We start from the raw sequence: 6,000 nt of genomic DNA, 5'->3' as shown, positions 1-6,000 counted from the left end.
ACTATGCCAGCTGTAAATAGGTGTAATGACCTGAATATAATAAGTAATGAGTCAGTGGCCATGTGAGATGCATAATGACCACCGACGTGCTAGGTGTAGACATGTGGACCCATCTAACCAGGCGGTCCATCATCAATGTCCGCATGTGTTGAGCTTGTCATCTCAACACTCCCCCTCAAGCTCAACTGCATCTCTGCAACTCCAAGTAAGCTTCGAAAGTTTTGAAGCTTCTCTGTACCCAATGCCTTCGTGAAAATGTCAGCTATCTGATCCTGTGTGCTGACATACACCAAGTCAATCTCACCTGCTAGTACCTTCTCTCTCACAAAGTGGTAGTGTACCTCAATATGTTTTGTCCTGGCATGGAACACAGGGTTCCTAGCCAACTGTATACTGCTCATGTTGTCACAATAAATGACAACTGGACCTTCCACTTGCACATCCAAATCAGCCAATAGCTTTTGCAGCCATACTACCTCACATGCTGCAACAGCAGCACCTCTATACTCAGTCTCTGTACTCGACAAAGCAACTGTAGATTGCTTTTTGCTGCTCCATGCAATTGCTGCACTACCAAAAGAGAACATGTATCCGCTGGTAGATCTTCTATCAGACATACTACCAGCCCAATCTGCATCTGTGTATCCAAACACCTATACATCTGTACATGCCTCATAGAAAAGTCCGTAATGTAATGTGAACTTCACATATCTCAATATGCGTCTGACTGTATCCAAATGTGGCTTTCTAGGTACTTGCATAAACTGACTCACAAGACCAACAGCGTAGCTCAAGTCTGGCCTTGTAATGGTCATATAGATCAAACTCCCCACTATCCTCTTGAACATAGTAGGGTCTTCTATCTCATCCCCAACATCAGCACTCAACTTTACATTCTGCTCCAATGGGACTGAAAGTGGTTTGCATGCAGTCATACCATACTTGGACAACATATCCAAGCCATACTGTCTTTGGGACAGCCATATACCATCATCACTTTTGATCACCTCAATGCCAAGGAAGTACCTTAGCTCACCTAAATCCTTCATCTCAAACTTCATCTTCAAACAGCCCTTGACTTCAGCAATCCCACTATCACTATCACCTGTAATAATCAAGTCATCCACATAGATGACTATGATGACCAAACCTGCTTCTCCCTTTCTCACATAAAGTGAGTGATCAGCATCAGAAACATAAAAGCCAATATTGACAAGATACTCTCTGATCTTGTTAGACCATGCTCTAGGTGCTTGCTTGAGCCCATAGAGTGCCTTCTTCAACCTACACACATACGTGGGATGCTCTAAATCTTCATAACCTGCTGGTTGATCCATATACACTTCTTCCTGCAAATCACCATGCAAGAAGGCATTCTTTACATCCATTTGCTGCAACCTCCAACCTTTGGCTGCTGCCAAAGCAATCACACATCTGACAGTTGCCATCCTAGCAACTAGACTGAAGGTTTCATCATAATCTATGCCATATGTCTGGGCATAGCCTTTTGCAACCAGCCTAGCTTTGTACCTAATAATAGAACCATCTGCATTGTGCTTAATCTTATAAACCCACTTACATCCAATAGCTTTCTTTCCCTTCGGCAATGATACTAGATCCCAAGTCTTATTGGCCTCTAATGCAGCCATCTCCTTATCCATTGCTGCATCCCAATGAGCATGACCAATAGCCTCCTCAAAACATGTTGGCTCAACATCCTCAACTAGTTTCACCATATAAGCATAATGTTGAGCTGCATAACCTTCAAAACCAAATCTTTTAACAGGGTAACTCACCCTGCTAGACCTGCGTACCACTGGATCACTCAATGGAGTCTTTGCATTAACGCGTGCTCTCTGCACACCTGGAGTCCTCACTGAAGGAATGCCAAGCTCATCATCTAAGCTCTCTGAGCCACTAGAGTCTCCATCAAGAACTGCATCAATGCCTTCTGACACTTTATTCTTTCCTTTGTCTTTACCTGTAGTGCTACTAGATGCACCTGAAGATGTAGAGGTACTCCTTAGTCTCCCAGACCAAGGACTACTAGATGATGTCTCAGGTCCACTAAGAGTCTATGATTCTTGCTTTTCAGCCTGCACATGAGTATCATGATCATCATCAACATCCAATGCATCACCACTAGATGCATACCAACTGCTCATTTCATCAAATATGACATCCCTGCTCACTCTGAACTTACATGTGACAGGGTTGTAACAGCGATACCCTTTCTGCTCTAAAGAGTATCCAATAAAGATACACTTTTCAGCCTTTGGATCCAGTTTTCTCCGCAACTCATCAAGCACATGAACATACGCAATGCAGCCAAACACTTTCAAGTGTTAAACATCAGGCTTCTTACCTGTAAAACATTCTTCGAGGGTCATACCATGAACTGCAGTTGTGGGAGTTCTGTTCATAATATAAACAACAGTATGAACAGCCTCAGACCAAAAATGCTTAGGCATATTCTTTTCAGCCATCAAGGCGCGTGCAACTTCTGCAATATGCTTGTTTTTCCTTTCTGCAACCCCATTTTGCTGTGGGGTATACCTGCATGTGAACTGTCTCCTTATCCCATGAGACCTCAGAAAATCACTGAACTCATTTGAGAGGTACTCTCCCCCTCCATCTGACCTCAAGCACTTTACTTTCAAGCCTGTTTCTCTTTCAACTGCAGCCTTGAAAGTTCTAAAGTGCTCAAATGCTTCACTCTTTTCCTTCATAAAATATACCCACAGCTTTCTAGAACAATCATCAATGAATGTGACAAAGTATGAACTGCCTCCAAGAGATACATTTTGTGTAGGCCCCCAAATGTCTGTATGCACAACATCAAGGATATTGTCTTGCCTGCTTACCAAACTGACATGCTTCACATACCTTCTGAAATTCTGCAACTCTAAATGTAGGCAAACCTGTAACCAACCCTTTGGACTGCATTAATTTTAGCCTTTGTACATTTGCATGTCCAATGCGTTTGTGCCAAATTTCAATGTCTGCAACAACACCTTTTCCTTTGCCATACATAGCAGCATTCATAGTAGGAATTCCAGCGTCCAGAGTAAACATATGTCCAACTCTACTTCCCTTTGCTACCAACCTGCACTTGTCATTGAAATCTTCTACAAAGCAGCCCTTTGCATTAAATCTGACTTGCAGCCCTTGCTCTACCGACTGACACCAAGTTCTTTGTAATAGATGGCACATGTAATACATCTGAAAGACTCTTTGTCTTACCATCATGCAAGGACAAGGGAACTTTTCCAATGTGTGAAATTGGGTGGCATGAGTCATCACCCATCTGCAGATAACCTGCATTCTGAAAATTCTGCATCTCTCCAAACCATTCTGCATGGCTGGTCATATGATTGGATGCACCTGAATCAACATACCAAACATCATCATGTGCTCCCTTTCTTGTAACAGCATTCAGCATATGCTGCATAACAAACAGACGTTCATTTTTGTCTTCATTCTGTCGTGAAGACGATGCATAGTTTCCTTGCTGCAACTTACCACTGCGGATATCATCTCTCTTAGCATAACATTGGGCTGCAATATGACCTGTTTTGCCACAGTAGTGGTACACAATACCAGAGTTGTTAGAACCTCTGTTCTGCCATCCACCTCTTCCTCTAAAGCTCCCCCTGCCTCTAAAGTTACCACGACCTCCTGAAACCTGCATATCGCCAAATTGCTGATTCAATCTATTTTGCTGGTTGTCACTACCACGTCCTGTACCACGGCCTCTTGAAGAGAACCTGCCATGTCCCCTTCCTGAACTGGAGTAGAAAGCTTGGACCTGTTCACCGCTTCTTTCAGATGTCTCACTCTGCATGTTGATCTCTTCAGTGATCATAAGGGAGACCAACTCATCGAAATCTGGAAATGGCTTTCTAACATATACGGAAGTTACAAAAGACTTCCAAGCCTTTTCATTATTAAGTCCACCCAAGGTAGACGACACCAAATCATCATCATCGGGCATTGCATCAATTGCTGCCAAGGCATCTGCAATGCTCCTTACCTTCAATGCATACTCATTGATAGACATCTTCCCTTTCTTCAATGTATTCAACTCTTGCTTGAGTTGAATCTTTCGTGCCTTTGTATTTATAGAAAACATACTTTCAAGTATGGTCCAAGCTGCATATGCATTCTCTGCATTTCTAATGTGTCCCAATATATTATTGTCAATTACTGCAGACAACCAATACATGACCTTCTTGTCTTTTGCATTCCATTCCTTTCGTACCTTTGTCTCTTCTGCAGTTGGAGGATTACTCACCTCCGGCTCCTTTTCTTCACCTGAAACGAACTCGTAGAGGCCTTTTCCAATAAGAAAGTTTGTGACACGGAACTTCCATGAAGGGTAGTTGTTCTTGTCGAGCTTCTCAATGATGGGGCTTCCACTATTCTCTGCCATTATCACAAGAATAATACCAAACAGCAAACAAATCTTCTGCAACCCTCGACCTGTAGTGCACAGCAATACACCAGACAGCCTTTTTCACTGTCTGCTCAACAATACATGCAATCTGCAACCAGTTTGTAGATAAACCTTGTGTTTACTCACTGGTAAACACCTTTGATCTTACAGATCTGAAATCTGTAACTTGCGCACCCACTTTCGGTCGATACAGCGCTCTTCCGCACACCAAATCTCACTGCAATCTGAGATTTTTGCTCTGCCCTGCTTCCGGTGCCTCCACAGGCACTATCCAAGAGAAAGAGTGGAAGGATGGGAGAGCTTCTTACCCGTGGCTTGCTTGCTCGAACCTTGCTTCTTCTCCTTTGCTTCAACCTTCGAAATCAGCCTCTCTCAGTGGTGCGGCTCTGATACGATGTCAAGAATCACGTGGTGGAGGGGGTTGCTCAAGATGTTGCGCCGAACACACACAGAATGCACAAGGAGAAGCTCACTCAAGAGACGAAGAGAGATGGAGGCCAAAACGTTTTCTTGCTGATTTCTTCTTCTTCTTCCATGCTCTTTTCAATGTACACAAAGTATAGATAAGATACAACATAAAAGGAAAGTGGCCTACTAAGTCAAACAACGCATAACCGACTACACTAGTCGACTGGCGCTATAACTATGCCAACTATAAATAGGTGTAACGACCTGAATATAATAAGTAATGAGTCAGTGGCCATGTGAGATACATAATGACCACCGACGTGCTAGGTGTAGACATGTGGACCCATCTAACCAGGCGGTCCATCATCAATGTCCGCATGTGTTGAGCTTGTCATCTCAACACTTCATAGTAGTTAAAATTGGGAACTTGGGAGAACATCACGGATGCGTCAACACATAGTGAAAAGTGAAAACACGGGTGTTTGCATGGAAACACATGAAACATCCAAATGTAAATGAACAAAAAAATTAGTAACAAAGAAACCGAGTATCGAATGAACAGACATAAAAAATAAAAAATAAACCAGAGGACGTGAAGAAGAGGGCGGAAGAGTGAAACAAGATGTTTAGGGACAATGAAGGGCATTTACATAAGAAAAAGGAGAAAATATTTCCGACAAACACACATGGGAATGAATATTGAAAAATTCGTCGACCAAAATGAAGGGCAGACAGAAGGAAAAATATATGGGATAGACAGGTCTCTTACATCAGAATGTAGTTTTTAGAGGGATAAGACCCGTTCGCATGGGAAAAAGGGAAAAAATAAACCCAAAAATGGGAATAAAAATTAATACGAAAAAATTCAGCGGTCAAAATAAAGAAAAATGAACACAAAAAATATCCGAAAGAAAGTAATAGATATGATGGGTAAGGTAGGACATAGTTCTAAGGGCGGGAGAGCACATTCGTATGGGAAAAATAGTAAAAATTCAAACGAAAACGGAGTCAAAAATTAATATGAGAAAATATGTGTATCAGAATGGAGTGCAAAAAAAAAAAGGGGAAACCTGTGGGATAGTGTTGTTGGATTAGAACGCATTTTTGATGGCATTAAGGGGCGTTCACAGGGAAAA

This window comes from Lygodium microphyllum, chromosome 5 (assembly GCF_053477565.2).
Source record: "Lygodium microphyllum isolate KBCC chromosome 5, Lygodium_microphyllum_v1.1.10, whole genome shotgun sequence".
In the NCBI taxonomy this organism is placed as follows: Eukaryota; Viridiplantae; Streptophyta; class Polypodiopsida; order Schizaeales; family Lygodiaceae; genus Lygodium; species Lygodium microphyllum.
Note: the sequence above shows the minus strand (reverse complement) of the source record.